This window comes from Spea bombifrons, chromosome 13 (genome assembly GCF_027358695.1).
Source record: "Spea bombifrons isolate aSpeBom1 chromosome 13, aSpeBom1.2.pri, whole genome shotgun sequence".
Classification (NCBI taxonomy): Eukaryota; Metazoa; Chordata; class Amphibia; order Anura; family Pelobatidae; genus Spea; species Spea bombifrons.
In genome coordinates, this window is record NC_071099.1 from 20123596 (window position 1) to 20142758 (window position 19163).

Below are 19163 nucleotides of genomic sequence, written 5' to 3' on the forward strand. Positions count from 1 at the left end.
GGTGTTCAGGAGGATCTACGTCCTAACGCTCTTCTGAAGAGCAGCACGGTTTGCAAATGAGAACAAATTAACCCCAATAAAATGCGTTATTGGGGCGATTGGGCCAGAAATAATTTTTTTTTAAAATGAGCCATTGACATGGGGCATCAGTTATACTCGTGTTATCCATTGAATTCCCGTCCACATTCATCTCATCTTCAAGAGCTTTGGAATAACGCGGCTGTATAAGTTGTTTCTGAGCTGCAGGGTTCTGAGCATGCGGGCGGACAGTTTAAGGAATTGCGGCTGACAGAAGCGCCTCTGTGAAGTATTTTAATCTCCTGCCTCTCGTCTCTGCAGACTCGGCGTACGTGCGCGTTTTCATCAGCGATGTTAATGATAACCAGCCGGCCTTCGCTCAGCGTGCTTACCACGTTAACGTGCAGGAAGACCAGGACGTGGGATCCATTGCTGCCCTTGTCAGTGCCACTGATCTTGACGAAGGTGAAATAAGTGTGACCGAGTTGTAAGAGAGTTACAGAGCTCTGCCCCCAAAGAGTTATAAATGTAGAAATGTGACCAAGTATAGTTCAGCTGGGTCTAGGAATGTGACCAAGGATAGTTCAACTGGGTCTAGGAATGTGACCAAGGATAGTTCAACTGATACCCCTAGACCAGGGGTTTCCACCCCTAGTTCTCAAAAGAGGAAAGAATGGTAATAAACTGCTAATCTACATAAAGTCCATGTTACGGAAGTTTGGTGAGCAAAGGAATTATCAGTAACTAGTAATATCTCATTCCTGTGCTTATCAGTAATGCGGATCATTCATTTGACTCGACATACAAGTCATTCCGTTTAAAGGGAAGCTGTTTGGTTTGGAAGAAGCTCTCGGAATGTTTGTTTATGTTACAGGGATGAATGCAAAGATCCGCTATCAGATCACAGCTGGGAATAACGGGGGAGCCCTGGATGTAGACCCAGAAACCGGCGCTGTCTTCATTTTCCAGCCACTGAATTACGAGGAGGTGCCGGTCTATGAACTCACTGTGCTGGCGTCGGACGGGAAGTGGGAAGATTATACCACGGTCATGATCAACGTGTTGAACAAAAATGATGAGGCTCCGGTTTTCTCGCAGAACGAGTACCAACGTCACATAATGGAAGAACTGTCACACTTACCGGTTTTGGTACTGGTACTTTGAACATGTTTCCAGAATTTGTTTGACTTCATCTTCCTTATAACTCTCAGAACAAGGGGGTTAGGGGTATTCTTCAAATGTTCTTGGCCAATAATAACAATACTACTGTGTTTACTCTTTGACGTATGTCAAGGTTTCTGCTGTAGACCCAGATGACCGAGAACAAGGAACCATGAAGTATTCTCTGCATGGAAGCGGAGCAGGTAATGTTTTTACCATAAATGAAAGGACAGGAGGAATATTTGCCCAAAAGCCTCTGGATCGCGAGGAACACGCTCTCTGGAGGTTTGTGGTTCTTGCCACAGATGAAGAAGGAGATAGCCTCACAGGATTTGCCGATGTGATCATTTATGTAGATGATGTGAATGACCACGTACCGCATTTCATCTGCGAGAGAAACACCTGCAGTGGAGATGTGCTGGAAAACGCTCCTGCCAACGCGTCCGTCATGGAGATGAGTGCAGTTGAACCAAGGGTTCCAATGCTATTCTGACTTACTCCATCGTTAACAATCCCCTGGATTTGCTTAACCGAAGCATCTTCGGCATAGACTCCACCACCGGTGTTATTTACACAGCCCTCGGGAACCCAGACCGTGAAGAGACAGATACTTACTTTCTTCTTATTGAAGTTGAAGATGGCGGAGGAATGAGTTCCACCGGTACGGCAACTATTCATGTTCTAGATATAAACGATCACCCAGGATACGTGGCATGCTACCGTCTGGGAGACAAGTGAAATCAACTATAACGTCCTTCAGGTGGTGGCAGTAGATGAAGATGACGGAGAAAACGCTTTATTGTCATTTAGCATCGTTGGAGGAGACCCAGGCCACGCATTCACTATTGAAAGCAACCAAAAGGAGAAACACGCGATAATTAAACTTAATAAGAAGCTGGATTATGAGATCCCTGAGGAACGGAGATTTAACCTTACCATCGAGGTCCAGGACTGTGATTTTACTTTAGTTTCCCACTGCCTAATCCGAATTAAATGGACAGTTTGTTTATGGCATTCACGCGGAGTCTGATGTCTTCGGTCAGTTTTATGTTGACCAAAGTGGGGCTGTCAAAGTGGTGAAAGCCCTAGACCGGGAGGTGACTTCCCAATACCTCCTGGTCATTGTAGCTTCAGACCGGGGTATCCCAGTTCAAACAGGAAGCGCAACTGTCATTCTAGACCTTCTGGATGTTAACGACAACGGGCCAGCATTGGCTGCTCTGTACAAACCTATTGTTTGGGAAAACATTGTAAGTGAGTAGCCTCAATAGTCTCTTCTCTGCTGTTGTGACCAGTATTGTAGCTATTAATTATATCTTTACGTTCTCTGTCCCAGATGCATTATTTTACATGTTTTGGCTCCAAGTCTTTAATAACCCTTCCTATCCCCCCCCCGAACATCAGTTTGGTTATACGTACGTTCTCTTGATAAAGAGGCAGGAATAATGTTTGTTTTTAAATTGATTATAGAGACCCACGGCGAATGGTGGCTGTAAGATAAAGGTCGTTCTAGACACGTCATTTTTTGCTAGAAGATTTATAAATATGAATTTTATATTTGTACATAAAACGAATGAATAATTTAAGCATACGAGAGATCGAAACAAAGGAAAAAATAATGAATCTCCTTGTCAAGGACAGACACGCAGGCCCACTCTTATTTTTTTTACATTTTTTAAGTAGGCTAATGACATGTAAAATATAAGAGTTGATATTTATTAGATCGCTTTAAATCTGCACAATGAGTTTACATCCAAAAATCCCTCCTGGCAAACGCCGCCAAGTGAAAGTGAGCAGCAACAGTGAACGAATAATCTTTAGCCAACGTTAATGGCTGTCAGTTATTTTCATTCCGCGGTTAACTGAGCTAAACAGGAGGGACGTATTGGAAATTAGTCCTCGTTAATTCTCCGGCAGGGCATGCTGATCGTATATTGTACAGTTCCTGACAGCAGAATGTAGGACAAATTATTAAAAATACAGATGGGCACGAATGCAGACATACTTATGAATGTCTTACCATTTTTTCTTGTTTAAAACAGCCGGGTGGTCATCAGCAGAGATTGGGAAGGTCGCTGTGCTGGATGAAGATGAATGGGATACAAAACACTATTCCGCCGTCTCTCAAATACCCAGGTGAGTTCCATTGCTCGAATAACACACGCATTTCACGGTCATTAATGCACTTCACTATTGACACGCAATGGGTTATAGGTTGACCATGTCGGCCGGCGGCTGACCAGTTGCTTAAAGAGGTCTCAGAGAAGTTCACGGATATTTATTCATCAATCCAGAGGTACATTGGAATACTCTATGTCATGACAAGCGTTTGAGATGTCAGACTTTGATCATTCAGGAGGATAGATAGATAGATGTGTCTGATAAATGACAGAGTGAGAGGACATGTTGTATAAGAGAGGAAGTAGACATGTCTGGTGTATAAGAGAGGGAGAAGACGTGTCTGGTGTATGAGGGAGAGAAAAGATGTGTTTGGTGTATGAGGGAGAGAGAAGACGTGTCTGGTGTATGACGGAGCAAGAAGACGTGTCTGCTGTATGAGGGAGAGAGATGATGTGTCTGGTGTATGAGGAAGCGAGAAGACGTGTCTGGTGTATGAGGAAGCGAGAAGACATCTCTGGTGTATGAGGGAATGGGATGACATGTCTGGTGTATGACAGAGCAAGAAGACATGTCTAGTGTATGAGGGAGAGAGAAGACACGTCTGGTGTATGAGGGAGTGGGATGACGTGTTGTATAAGAGAGGGAGAAGGGATGTCTGGTGTATGAGGGAGCGAGATTACGTGACTGATGTATGAGGGTGCGAGATTACGAGTCTATTGTATAAGGGAGGGAGAAGACATGTCTGCTGTATGAGGGGGAGAGAAGACTTGTCTGGTGTATGAGGGGGACAGGAGACGTGTCTGGTGTATGAAGGACTGAGAAGCCGTGTCTGGTGTATGAGGGAGAGGGAAGACGTGTCTGGTGTATAAGGGAGAGGGAAGATGTGTCTGGTGTATGAGGGAGCGAGAAGACATGTCTGATGTATGAGGAAGCAAGAAGAAGTGTGTCTGGTGTATCAGGCAGAGAGAAGACATGTCTGGTGTATGAGGGAGAGAGATGATGTGTATGACGGAGAGAGAAGGTGTGTATGGTCTATGAGGGAGAGAGAAGACGTGTCTGGTATATGAGGGAGAGAGAAGACGTGTCTGATGTATGAGGGTATGAGAAGACATGTCTGATGTATGAGGGAGCAAGATAAAGTCTTTGGTGTACGAGGGAGCGAAAAGACATGTCTGATGTATGATGGAGCAAGAATACATGTCTGATGTATGAGGGAGTGAGCTGAAGTATCTGGTGTATGAGCGAAAGAGAAGACTTGTCTGGTTTATGAGGGAGCGAGAAGACGTGTCTGGTTTATGAGGGAGCAAGATGACATGTCTGTTGTATAAGAAAGGGAGAAGACATAGATGACGTATGAGGTAGCAAGCAGATGTGTCTGGTGGATGAGGGAGAGAGGACACATCTGGTGCGTGAGGGTGCGAGATTACGTGCCTGGTGTATGAGGGTGCGAGATTACGTGCCTATTGTATAAGAGAGGGAGAAGGCATGTCTGCTGTATGAGGTAGAGAAAAGACGTGTCTGGTGTATGAGGGTGAGAGAAGACGTGTATGAGGGGGAGAGAATATGTGTCTGCTGTATGAGGGAGAGGGAAGACGTGTCTCGTGTATGAGGGAGAGGGAAGACGTGTCTCGTGTATGAGGGAGAGGGAAGACGTGTCTCGTGTATGAGGGAGAGGGAAGACGTGTCTCGTGTATGAGGGAGAGGGAAGACGTGTCTCGTGTATGAGGGAGAGAGAAGACGTGTCTGGTGTATGAGGGAGTGATCTGAAGTGTCTGGCGTATAAAGGAGAGAGAAGACAAGTCTGGTGTATGAGAGAGGGAGAATTCATGTTTCGTATATGAGGGAGAGAGCAGACGTGTCTGTTGTATGAGGGAGCGAGAAGACGTTTCTGGTTTATGAGGGAGCAAGAAGACATGTCTGGTGTATGAGGGAGCAAGATGACATGTCTGTTGTATAAGAAAGGGAGAAGACACATCTGCTTGCTACCTCATACTCCAGATATGTCTGGTGGATGAGCGAGAGAGAAGACATGTCTGGTATATGAGGGAGCGAGAAGACATGTCTGGTGTATGAGGGAGGGAGAAGACATGTCTGGTGTAAGAGGGAGAGAGAAGACGTGTCTGGTATATGAGGGAGAGAGAAGACGTTTTTGGTGTATGAGGGAGAGAGAAGACGTGTCTGGTGTATGAGGGAGAGAGAAGACGTGTCTGGTGTAAGAGGGAGAGAGAAGACGTGTCTAGTATATGAGGGAGAGAGAAGACGTGTCTGGTGTATGAGGAAGAGAGAAGACGTGTCTGGTGTATGAGGGAGTGATCTGAAGTGTCTGGTGTATAAAGGAGAGAGAAGACAAGTCTGGTGTATGAGAGAGGGAGAATTTATGTTTCGTATATGAGGGAGAGAGCAGACGTGTCTGTTGTATGAGGGAGCGAGAAGACGTGTCTGGTGGATGAGGGAGTGAGAAGACGTGTCTGGTGGATGAGGGAGTGAGAAGACGTGTCTGGTTTATGAGGGAGCGAGAAGACATGTATGGTGTATGAGGGAGCAAGATGACATGTCTGTTGTATATGAAAGGGAGAAGACATCTGGCGTATGAGGTAGCAAGCAGATGTGTCTGGTGGATGAGGGAGAGAGAAGACATGTCTGGTATATGAGGGAGCGAGAAGACATGTCTGGTGTATGAGGGAGGGAGAAGACATGTCTGCTGTATGAGGGAGAGAGAAGACATGTCTGCTGTATGAGGGAGAGAGAAGACATGTCTGGTGTATAAGGGAGAGAGAAGACGTGCCTGGTGTATGAGGGAGCAAGGAGACATGTCTGGTATATGAGGGAGCAAGGAGAAATGTCTGGTATATGAGGGAGCAAGGAGACATGTCTGGTATATGAGGGAACCGGATGACGTGTTTGTTGTAAAGGGGGGGTGAAGAGATGTCTGGTGTATGGGGGAAGCAAGAAGATGTGTCTGGTGCATGAGGAAGCGGGATGGTGTGTCTGTTGTATTAGAGAGGAAGAAGTCCTCTGGTGTATGTACATGTCTGGTGTATGAGGGTGCGAGATTACGTACCTGGTGTACGAGGGTGCGAGATTACGTGCCTATTATATAAGAGAGGGAGAAGGCATGTCTGCTGTATTAGGGGGAGAGAAGACATGTCTGGTGTATGAGGGTGCGAGATTACGTGCCTATTGTATAAGAGAGGGAGAAGACATGTCTGCTGTATGAGGGAGAGAGTTGAAGTGTCTGGTGTATGAGGGAGAGAGAAGACGTATCTGGTGTATGAGGGTGAGAACAGATGTGTCTGGTATATGAGGGAGAGAGAAGACGTGTTTGGTGTATCAGGGAGCGAGGAAACGTGTCTGGTATATGAGGGAGCGAGGAGACATGTCTGGTATATGAGGGAGCAATCAGATGTGAATGAGGGAACGAGATGACGTGTTTGTTATATAAAAGAGGGTGAAAAGATGACTGGTGTATGATGGAAACGAGAAGATGTATCCGGTGTATGATGGAACGGGATGGCGTTTCTGTTGTATTAGAGAGGAAGAAGACATGTCTGGTGTATGAGGGAGTGAGAAGACACGTCTGGTGTATGAGGGTGCGAGATTACGTGCCTTTTGTATAAGAGAGGGAGAAGGCATGTCTGCTGTATGAGGTAGAGAGAAGACGTGTGTGGTGTATGAGGGAGAGAGAAGACATGTCTGGTGGATGAGGGAGTGAGAAGAAGTTTCTGGTGTATGAGGGAGAGAAGAGGACATAACTGGTGTATGAGGGAGAGAGAAGACATGTCTGGTGTATGAGGGAGTGATCTGAAGTGTCTGGTGTATAAAGGAGAGAGATGCCTGGTGTATGAAAGAGGGAGAATTCATGTTTGGTATATGAGGGAGAGAGCAGACGTGTCTGTTGTATGAGGGAGAGAGAAGACGTGTCTGGTGTATGAGGGGGAGAGAAGACGAGTCTGGTGTTTGAGGGGGAGAGAAGACGTGTCTGGTGTATTAGGGAGCGAGATGACGTGTCTGGTGTATGAGGGTGAGAGAAGACGTGTCTGGTGTATGAGGGAGAGAGAAGACGTGTCTGGTGTATGAGGGAGTGATCTGAAGTGTCTGGTGTATAAAGGAGAGAGAAGACAAGTCTGGTGTATGAGAGAGGGAGAATTCATGTTTCGTATATGAGGGAGAGAGCAGACGTGTCTGTTGTATGAGGGAGCGAGAAGACGTGTCTGGTTTATGAGGGAGCAAGAAGACATGTCTGGTGTATGAGGGAGCAAGATGACATGTCTGTTGTATAAGAAAGGGAGAAGACATATCTGGCGTATGAGGTAGCAAGCAGATGTGTCTGGTGGATGAGGGAGAGAGAAGACATGTCTGGTATATGAGGGAGCGAGAAGACATGTCTGGTGTATGAGGGAGGGAGAAGACATGTCTGGTGTAAGAGGGAGAGAGAAGACGTGTCTGGTATATGAGGGAGAGAGAAGACGTGTCTGGTATATGAGGGAGAGAGAAGACGTGTCTGGTATATGAGGGGGAGAGAAGACGTGTCTGGTGTATGAGGGAGAGAGAAGACGTGTCTGGTGTAAGAGGGAGAGAGAAGACGTGTCTGGTATATGAGGGAGAGAGAAGACGTGTCTGGTGTATGAGGGAGAGAGAAGACGTGTCTGGTGTATGAGGGAGTGATCTGAAGTGTCTGGTGTTTAAAGGAGAGAGAAGACAAGTCTGGTGTATGAGAGAGGGAGAATTTATGTTTCGTATATGAGGGAGAGAGCAGACGTGTCTGTTGTATGAGGGAGAGAGAAGACGTGTCTGGTTTATGAGGGAGCGAGAAGACATGTTTGGTGTATGAGGGAGCAAGATGACATGTCTGTTTTATATGAAAGGGAGAAGACATATCTGGCGTATGAGGTAGCAAGCAGATGTGTCTGGTGTATGAGGGAGGGAGAACACATGTCTGGTGTATGAGGGAGGGAGAAGACATGTCTGGTGTATGAGGGAGGGAGAAGACATGTCTGCTGTATGAGGGAGAGAGAAGACATGTCTGGTGTATAAGGGAGAGAGAAGACATGACTGGTGTATGAGGGAGCAAGGAGACATGTCTGGTATATGAGGGAGCAAGGAGACATGTCTGGTATATGAGGGAGCAAGGAGAAATGTCTGGTATATGAGGGAACCGGATGACGTGTTTGTTGTAAAGGAGGGGTGAAGAGATGTCTGGTGTATGGGGGAAGCAAGAAGATGTATCTGGTGCATGAGGAAGCGGGATGGTGTGTCTGTTGTATTAGAGAGGAAGAAGTCCTCTGGTGTATGTACATGTCTGGTGTATGAGGGTGCGAGATTACGTACCTGGTGTATGAGGGTGCGAGATTACGTGCCTATGATATAAGAGAGGGAGAAGGCATGTCTGCTGTATGGGGGAGAGAGAAGACATGTCTGGTGTATTAGGGGGAGAGAAGACATGTCTGGTGTATGAGGGTGCGAGATTACGTGCCTATTGTATAAGAGAGGGAGAAGACATGTCTGCTGTATGAGGGAGAGAGTTGAAGTGTCTGGTGTATGAGGGAGAGAGAAGACGTATCTGGTGTATGAGGATGAGAACAGATGTGTCTGGTATATGAGGGAGAGAGAAGACGTGTCTGGTGTATCAGGGAGCGAGGAAACGTGTCTGGTATATGAGGGAGTGAGGAGACTGTCTGGTATATGAGGGAGCGAGGAGACATGTCTGGTATATGAGGGAGCAATCAGACGTGAATGAGGGAACGAGATGACGTGTTTGTTGTATAAAAGAGGGTGAAAAGATGACTGGTGTATGAGGGAAACGAGAAGATGTATCCGGTGTATGATAGAACGGGATGGCGTGTCTGTTGTATTAGAGAGGAAGAAGACATGTCTGGTGTATGAGGGAGTGAGAAGACACGTCTGGTGTATGAGGGTGCGACATTACGTGCCTGGTGTATGAGGGTGCGAGATTACGTGCCTTTTGTATAAGAGAGGGAGAAAGCATGTCTGCTGTATGAGGTAGAGAGAAGACGTGTCTGGTGTATGAGGGAGAGAGAAGACATGTTTGGTGGATGAGGGAGTGAGAAGAAGTTTCTGGTGTATGAGGGAGAGAAGAGGACGTAACTGGTGTATGAGGGAGAGAGAAGACATGTCTGGTGTATGAGGGAGTGATCTGAAGTGTCTGGTGTATAAAGGAGAGAGATGCCTGGTGTATGAGAGAGGGAGAATTCATGTTTGGTATATGAGGGAGAGAGCAGACGTGTCTGTTGTATGAGGGAGAGAGAAGACGTGTCTGGTGTATGAGGGGGAGAGAAGACGTGTCTGGTGTTTGAGGAGGAGAGAAGACGTGTCTGGTGTATTAGGGAGCGAGATGACGTGTCTGGTGTATGAGGGAGAGAGAAGAAAAGTCTGGTGTATGAGGGAGAGAGAAGACGTGACTGGTGTATGAGGGAGAGAGAAGACGTGTTTGGTGTAGGAGGGAGCGGGATCATATGTCTGTATTATAAGAGAAGGAGAAGACATGTCTGGTTAACGAGGGAGAGAGAAGATGTGTCTGGTGTATGAGTGAGCGAGCAGACGTGTCTCGTTTGTATTGGAGAGAGAAGACGTGGCTGGTTAATGAGGGAGACAGAAGACGTGTCTGGTGTATGAGGGACTGAGAAGCCGTGTCTGGTGTATGAGGGAGAGAGAAGAAGTGTCTGGTGTATGAGGGAGCGAGCAGAAGTGTCTGGTGTATGAGGGAGAGAGAAGACATGTCTGGTGTATGAGGGAGCAGGATGATATGTCTGTATTATAAGAGAAGGAGAAGACATGTCTGGTTAATGAGGGAGAGAGATTATGTTTCCGGTTAATGAGGGAGAGAGAAGACGTGTCTGGTGCATGAGTGAGCAAGCAGACGTGTCTCGTTTGGAATGGAGAGAGAAGACGTGTCTGGTTAATGAGGGAGAGAGATGATGTGTCTGGTTAATGAGGGAGATGGAAGATGTGTCTGGTTAATGAGGGAGATGGAAGACATGGCTGGTTAATGAGGGAGACAGAAGATGTGTCTGGTGTATGAGGAACTGATAAGCCGTGTATGAGAGAGAGAGAAGACTTGCCTGTTGTATAAGGGGGGGAGAAAATGTGTCTGGTGTTTTAGGGGGAGAGAAGACGTGACAGGTGTATGAGGGAGAGAGAAGACGTGTATGATTGAGTGATCTGAAGAAGTCTGGTGTATAAAGGAGAGAGAAGACATGTCTGGTGTTTGAGAGAAGGAGAATACATGTCAGGTGTATGAGGGAGAGGACAGATGTGTCTGGTGTATGAGGGAGAGAGAAGACGTGTGCATGAGGGAGCGGGATGATGTGCCTATTGTATAAGAGAGGGAGAACACATGTCTGCTGTATGAGGGAGAGAGTTGAAGTGTCTGGTGTATAAGGGACAGAGAAGACGTGACTGGTGTATGAGGGAGATAGAAGACATGTCTGGTGCATGAGGGAGCAGGATGATATGTCTGTACTATAAGAGAAAGAGAAGACATGTCTGGTTAATGAGGGAGAGAGAAGATGTCTGGTTAATAAGGGAGAGAGAAGACGTGTCTGGTTAATGAGGGAGACAGAAGATGTGTCTGGTGTATCAGAGAGTAAAGAGACATGTCTGGTAAATGAGGAAGCGATCAGACGTGAATGAGGGAGTGACATGACGTGTTTGTTGCATAAGAGACGGAGAAGACATATCTGGTGTATGAGGGAGCGGGATGAAGTTTGTTGTGTAAGAGAGGTTGAAGAGATGTCTGAGGGAAGCGAGAAGATGTATCTGGTCCATGAGGGAGCAGGATGGCGTGTCTATTGTATAAGAGAGGGAGAAGACATGTCTGTTGTATGAGTGAGAGAGTTGAAGTGTCTGGTGTATACGTGAGAGAAGACGTGTCTGGTGTATGATGGAGAGAGAAGACATGTTCGGTGTATGAGAGAGGGAGAATACGTGTCTGGCGTATGTGGGAGAGAGAAGACATGTCTGGTGTATGAGGGAGAGTGAAGACGTGTCTGGTATATGAGGGAGAGTGAAGACATGTCTGGTGTATGAGGGAACAAGCAGAAGTGTCTGGTGTATGAGGTAGAGAGAAGACTTGTCTCGTTTGTGAGGGAGAGAGAAGACGTGTCTGGTGTATGAGGAAGAGAAGAGACGTGTCTGGTGTATGAGGAAGAGAAGAGACGTGTCTGTTGTATAAGAGAAAGAGTAGACATGTCTGGTGTATGAGGGAGAGAGAAGACGTGTCTGGTGTATGAGGGAGAGAGAAGACATGCCTGATGTATGAGAGAGAAAAGATTTGTCTGGTGTATGAGGCAGTGAGAAGACATGTCTGGAGTAAGAGGGAGCGGGATGACGTATTTGTTGCATAAGAGAGGGAGAAGACATGTCTGGTGGATGAGGCAGAGAGAAGACATGTCTGGTGTATGAGTCAGCGAGAAGAAACATGTCTGGTGTATGAGGGAGCAGAATGACATGTCTGGTATCTGAGGGAGAGCTGATGTGTCTGGTGTATGAGGGATTGAGAAGATGTGTCTGGTGTATGACGGAGTGATGAGACATGTCTGTTGTATAAGAGAGAGAGGAGACATGTCTGGTGGATGAGGGAGAGAGAAGACGTGTCTGGTGTATGAAGGAGAGAGAAGACATGTCTGGTGTATGAGGGAGAGAGAAGACGTGTCTGGTGTATGAGGGATCGAGGTGACGTGTCTGGTGTACGAGGGAGTGAGGAGACATGTCTGGTATATTTTTGTTGTATAAGAGAGGGAGAAGACATGTCTGGTGTATGAGGGAGTGAGAAGACATGTCTGGTGTATGAGGGAGCTAGAAGATGTGTGTGGGGTATGAGGGAGCGGGATGGCGTGTCTGTTGTGTTAAAGAGGAAGAAGACATGTCTGCTGTATGATGGAGACAGAAGACGTGTCTGGTGTTTGGGGGGAGAGACGGCATGTCTGGTGGATGAGGGAAAGAGAAGACGTGTGTGGTGTATGAGGGAGAGGGAAGACGTGTCTCGTGCATGAGGGAGAGGGAAGAAGTGTCTCGTGTATGAGGGAGAGGGAAGATGTGTCTCGTGTATGAGGGAGAGAGAAGACATGTCTAATGTATGAGGGAGAGAGAAGATGTGTATGAGGCAGCGAGATGACGTGTCTGTTGTATTAGAGTGGAAGAAGACATGTCTGGTGTATGAGGGAGCGAGATGACGTGTTTGGTGTATGAGGGATCGAGGTGACATATCTGTTGTATGAGAGAGGGAGAAGACATGTCTGATGTTTGAGGAAGTGAACTGAAGTGTCTGGTGTATGAGGGAACGAGAAGACGTGTCTGGTGTATGACGGAGATTAAAGATGTGTCTGGTGTATGAGGGAGCGAGATGACATGTCTGTTGTATAAGAAAGGGAAAAGACATATCTGGTGTATGAGGTAGCGAGCAGACGTGTCTGGTTTCTGAGGAAGAGAGAAGACGTGTCTGGTGTATGAGGGACTGAGAAGCCGTGTCTGGTGTATGAGGGAGAGAGAAGTGGTGTCTGGTGTATGAGGGAGTGATCAGAAGTGTCTGGTTAATGAAGGAGAGAGAAGACGTGTCTGGTTAATGAGGGAGATGGAAGACATGGCTGGTTAATGAGGGAGACAGAAGACGCGTCTGGTGTATGAGGAACTGAGAAGCTTTGTCTGGTGAATGAGGGAGCGAGAAGACAAGAATGATGTATGAGGGAGCAAGAAGACATGTCTGATGTATGAGGGAGCTGGCTGAAGTGTCTGATGCATGAGGGAGCAGGCTGAAGTGTCTGATGTATGAGGGAGCGAGCTGAAGTGTCTGGTATATGAGGGAGCAAGATGACATGTCTGTATGAGTAAGTGAGGAGACATGTCTGGATTATGAGGGAATGAGAAGACATGTCTGGTGTATGAGGGAGTGAGTAGACATGTCTGGTGTATGAGGGAGAGAGATGATGTCTGGTGTATGAGGGAGTCAGAAGACATGTCTGATTCATTAGGGAAGAAGACAGCATCTCTGGTGTGTGAGGGAGTAAGAAGAGATGTCTGAAATATGAGGGAGAAACACAACGTCTCTGGTGTATGTGGGAGCGAGACAACGTGTCTGGTGTATGAGGAAGTTAGAAGATGTGTCTGCTGAAGGAGGAAGATAGAAGACACGTCTGGTGTATGAGTGAAGGAGAAGACGTGTCTGGTGTATGAGAGAGAGAGAGAGAGAGACGACGTGTCTGGTGTATGAGGGAGTGAGGAGATGTGTCTGGTGTATGAGAGAGAGAGAGACGACGTGTCTGGTGTATGAGGGAGTGAGGAGATGTGTCTGGTGTATAAGAGAGGGCGAATACATGTCTGATATATGAGGGAGCAAGAAGACGTCTGGTGTATGTTGGAGCTTGATGACTTGTCTGTTATGTACGTGAACAACCATATGTGTCAGGTGTATGAGGGGGCAAGAAGATGTGTCTGGTGTATGAGGGAGTGATGAGATGTGTGGTGTATGAGGGAGCGAGAAGAGATGTCTGATGTATGAGGAAGACAGAAGATGTGTCTTGTGTATGAGGGAGCAAGAAGACATGTCTGGTGTATGAGGGAGCGAGATGACGTGTCTTGTGGATGAGGGAGAGAGAAGACGTGTATGAGTGAGTGAGGAGACGTGTCTGGGTTGTGAGGGAGTGAGAAGACATGTCTGATTTATGAGGGAGGAAGACGTCTCTGGTATATGAGGGAGAGAGAAGACGTGTCTGGTGTATGAGGGAGAGAGAAGTCGTGTCTGGTGTATGAGGGAGAGAGAAGACATGCCTGATGTATGAGAAAGAGAAATGATTTGTCTGTTGTATGAGGCAGTGAGAAGACATGTCTGGAGTAAGAGGGAGCGGGATGACGTATTTGTTGCATAAGAGAGGGAGAAGACATGTCTGATGGATGAGGGAGAGAGAAGACATGTCTGGTTTATGAGGGAGCGGGATGACATGTCTGGTATCTGAGGGAGAGCTGATGTGTCTGTTGTATGAGGGATTGAGAAGACGTGTCTGGTGTATGAGGGAGATAGATGTGTCTGATGTATGACGGAGTGACGAGACATGTCTGTTGTATAAGGGAGAGAGAAGATGTGTCTGGTGTATGAAGGAGAGAGAAGACATGTCTGGTGTATGAAGGAGAGAGAAGACATGTCTGGTGTATGAGTGAGCGAGCAGACTTGTCTGGTGTATGAGGGAGAGAGAAGATGTGTCTGGTGTATGAGGGATTGAGGTGACGTGTCTGGTGTACGAGGGAGTGAGGAGACATGCCTGGTGTATGAGGGAGCTAGAAGATGTATGTGGGGTATGAGGGAGCGGGATGGCAAGTCTGTTGTGTTAAAGAGGAAGAAGCATGTCTGCTGTATGATGGAGACAGAAGACGTGTCTGGTGTTTGGGGGGGAGAGAAGGCATGTCTGGTGTATGAGGGAAAGAGAAGACGTGTCTGGTGTATGAGGGAGAGGTAAGACGTGTCTCGTGCATGAAGGAGAGGGAAGAAGTGTCTTGTGTATGAGGGAGAGGGAAGAAGTGTCTCATGTATGAGGGAGAGAGAATACACGTCTAATGTATGAGGGAGAGAGAAGACGTGTATGAGGGAGCGAGTTGACGTGTCTGTTGTATTAGAGTGGAAGAAGACATGTGTGGTGTATGAGGGAGCGAGATGACGTGTCTGGTGTATGAGGGAGCGAGATGGCGTGTCTGGTGTATGAGGGATCGAGGTGACATGTCTGTTGTATGAGAGGGAGAAGACATGTCTGGTGGATGAGGGAGTGAGAAGACATGTCTGGTGTATAAGAGAGCAAGAAGATGTGTCTGGTGTAAGAGGGAGCGAAAAGACATGTCTGATGTTTGAGGAAGTGAACTGAAGTGTCTGGTGTATGAGGGAACGAGAAGACGTGTCTGGTGTATGACGGAGATAAAAGATGTGTCTGGTGTCTGAGGGAGCAAGATGACGTCTGTTGTATAAGAAAGGGAAAAGACATATCTGGTGTATGAGGTAGCGAGCAGACGTGTCTGGGACTGAGGGACTGAGAAGCCGTGTCTGGTGTATGAGGGAGAGAGAAGTGGTGTCTGGTTTATGAGGGAGTGATCAGAAGAGTCTGGTTAAAGAAGGAGAGAGAAGACGTGTCTGGTTAATGAGGGGGATTTAAGACATGGCTGGTTAATGAGGGAGACAGAAGACGTGTCTGGTGTATGAGGAACTGAGAAGCTTTGTCTGGTGGATGAGGGAGCGAGAAGACAAGAATGATGTATGAGGGAGCAAGAAGACATGTCTGATGTATGAGGGAGCTGGCTGAAGTGTCTGATGTATGAGGGAGCGAGCTGAAGTGTCTGGTATATGAAGGAGCAAGATGACATGTCTGTATGAGTGAGTGAGGAGACATGTCTGGATTATGAGGGAATGAGAAGACATGTCTGGTTTATGAGGGAGTGAGAAGACATCTCTGGTGTATGAGGGAGAGAGATGATGTGTCTGGTGTATGAGGGAGTGAGAAGACATGTCTGATTCATTAGGGAGGAAGACAACATCTCTGGTGTGTGAGGGAGTAAGAAGACATGTCTGATATATGAGGGAGAAACACAACGTCTCTGGTGTATGTGGGAGCGAGACAACGTGTCTGGTGTATGAGGAAGTTAGAAGATGTGTCTGCTGAAGGAGGAAGATAGAAGACACGTCTGGTGTATGAGGAAGAGAGAAGATGTGTCTGGTGTATGAGAGAGAGACGACGTGTCTGGTGTATGAGGGAGTGAGGAGATGTGTCTGGTGTATGAGAGAGAGAGAGACGACGTGTCTGGTGTATGAGGGAGTGTTGAGATGTGTCTGGTGTATGAGGGAGTGAGGAGATGTGTCTGGTGTATGCGAGAGGGAGAATACATGTCAGGTGTATGAGGGAGTGAGAAGACGTGTCTGTTGTATAAGAGAGGGCGAATACATGTCTGATATATGAGGGAGCAAGAAGACGTCTGGTGTATGTTGGAGCTTGATGACTTGTCTGTTATGTACGTGAACAACCATATGTGTCAGGTGTATGAGGGAGCAAGAAGACGTGTCTGGTGTATGAGGGAGTGATGAGATGTGTGGTGTATGAGGGAGCGAGAAGAGATGTCTGATGTATGAGGAAGAGAGAAGATGTGTCTTGTGGATGAGGGAGAGAGAAGACGTGTATGAGTGAGTGAGGAGACATGTCTGGGTTAAGAGGGAGTGAGAAGACATGTCTGATTTATGAGTGAGGAAGACAACGTCTCTGGTATATGAGGGAGTGATGAGATGTGTGGTGTATGAGGGAGCGAGATGAGATGTCTGGTGTATGAGGGAGATAGAAGACGTGTCTGGTGTATGAGGGAGTGATGAGATGTGTGGTGTATGAGGGAGACAGAAGACGTGTCTGGTGTATGAGGGATAGAGAAGACATGTCTGGTGTATGAGGGAGAGAGAAGACGTGTCTGGTGTATGAGGGAGAGAGAAGACGTGTCTGGTGCATGAGGGAGAGAGAAGACGTGTCTGGTGTATGAGGGAGAGAGAAGACGTGTCTGGTGTATGTGGGAGTTAGAAGGCGTGTCTGAGGAAGATAACATTGCATTGACAGTTTGTGTTCTGTAGGTATTTTTGGTTGAACCAAAACAACGGGACAATCCTGATGACCGAGAGACCTCCGCAGGGAATGTACAACCTCAATATTACGGTTTCTGACGGTGTGTGGCCAGATACCTTCTCTACTATCAAAATGTATGTACAAGAGATTGGAAGTGACGCCTTCCGCAGCTCGGTGTCTCTGAGACTCACAAGTAAGTAATAAGTCGTGCGGAGGGGTCTCAGGTAGATTCTTGTAGGACTCCGCTGGGACATTTGATGGGAAGACTGCCTGGTTTGACCATCATAGAGTTTGCACTAGATAAAGAAGTGATGTACAGGTCACCATAGCTACATATATATGTAACCATTTCCCTGGACTCCTGTACATTGTACCATAAAGACATTAAAATGATGTAGTATCCCTGCATAGGGATAGAAGGAAATGGTGGGACAGGAACGCTCTTGGCATTAAGTGACCCCTGTCCTACTCAGTGCGTAACCCCAATTCCCTTCCCCGCTCCTATCTGGGTAAATACGTTACTATCTCTGCTTCTCAGTCATAACTTTTTAACCCGCATTTTAGGCATTACAGCAGAGGAATTCATAGAGAAGGATGAGTTTGGAGTCAGCAGACGTGACCAGCTCCAGGCCGTCCTGGCAGACATAGCAGCTGCCCAACCCAGCCATATCCACATCTTCAGTGTGGTGAACGCAGAGGATAACGTGACCGACGTGACATTTTCAGTATGCGGAGCTGCCTCCTGCCAAAAACCCGCGATCTTACGGAGCTTATTGACAGCCCAGAGAGAGAAGGTATGGACAGAGTGTTTATGGCGTTATTACTGAGTAAGAATAACGTCGGCTGTCTCATAAAATTAATGATATTACAAAACGCAGAATATTTATCAGTCTCATGATATCTAGATGTATCCTGTTTGTCTTTCAGAGTTTTGTGGAAATAATTCCCTTGATTTTGAATCTCTGAGGGTACAGCCGGGGGTTTATTACTTTATAACAAAAGTAAAGATCTAAGAGCGATGCGTTTTAATCATCTTTATCTGCATTTGTTGTGGGAGGGAGCTGGTCCTGGGGTGCCTAATGGCCACAGAACTGGGATGGTGTCTAGATAAGTTTTTGGTGCCGTCTTAACTGAGTTTTTTTGTATTCTACTCAATGACAGATCCGATCAGTGCTGAAGGAAAGGAATTCCCAAGTATCCATTGATTTCTGTTCACGGATGGGCTGTTTGCAGGATGGCGGGTGCACAATCCATAGCGCAGTCAGCAGATCCCCACCTCTCGTGGATGGAGGTAGCGCATCTATAGTTTCAATTCCCCAAGTTGGAAATGTGTCCTGCAGATGTCTGGTACAGAAACACTTTTACCAGAACTGTTATTCTCTGCCCCAAAACCCTTGCCTGAATGGTGGGACTTGCATGTCGACTCTCACCGGTTACAGGTAGGCAGATTCTCTGGACCATGTTCCCGTGTGACTTATCCCTTACATCACCAACTTCAGACAGCCTACCTTTGAAACTAAAATATTTCCATTTGTCTTTCTAGGTGCCACTGTTTGACTTCGTTCCTTGGGCCACGCTCCCACCAGACTCAGAGGTAACGGCTATGCATGGATTCATCCTATCGGCCACTGCTCGGACAGCCATCTATCGCTGGAGTTCGTGAGCGACAGCACAGATGGGTTACTACACAGCGGAGCGTCAAGAGACAGTAAGAACTTCATCCCAGTTGGTGAGTATCAGGAATGGGTGGAGCGTGGAGGAGCAGCATCACCTAGAGAGTAGAGGCAGAGCATCTTTTTTCCCTTATATTTTATACTTATGTAGGGTTATTAAGTAATTATATACCCCCGGTGCGTCGTTGTATGTTTCTTTTTGTACTTTAATTGATTCAAACTGAGAAGAAATCGAGAACTAAACCACTTTTACTGAATGTCTACACAGTACAATACAGAGAGTCAAATCACAAGTCCAATGCAGAGAGCAAAAAGTAACAAGGCAAAAAGTAACAAGGCAAAAAGTAACAAGGCAAAAAGTAACAAGGCAAAAAGTAACAAGGCAAAAAGTAACAAGGCAAAAAGTAACAAGGCAAAAAGTAACAAGGCAAAAAGTAACAAGGCAAAAAGTAACAAGGCAAAAAAGTATAGTGCAATGAGTTACAAATCACAAGGCAAGGAGTAACAAATACAATAAGTTAAAAATCAATGCAAAGAATCACAAGTACAGTGCAATGAGTTACAAATTACAAGGCATAGAGTTACAAATAAAATTATG

General features: G+C 46.6%; 1 long non-coding RNA gene across 1 annotated transcript; it reads left to right on the forward strand.

Moving 5' to 3' along the window:
- The first annotated feature begins 3213 nt into the window (after positions 1–3213).
- LOC128471423 (uncharacterized) lies at positions 3214–17516 on the forward strand. The gene is made up of 3 exons (XR_008346108.1): positions 3214–3315; positions 16901–17085; positions 17457–17516. It is a non-coding gene; the product is annotated as an uncharacterized LOC128471423 (long non-coding RNA).
- Positions 17517–19163: the final 1647 nt, after the last annotated feature.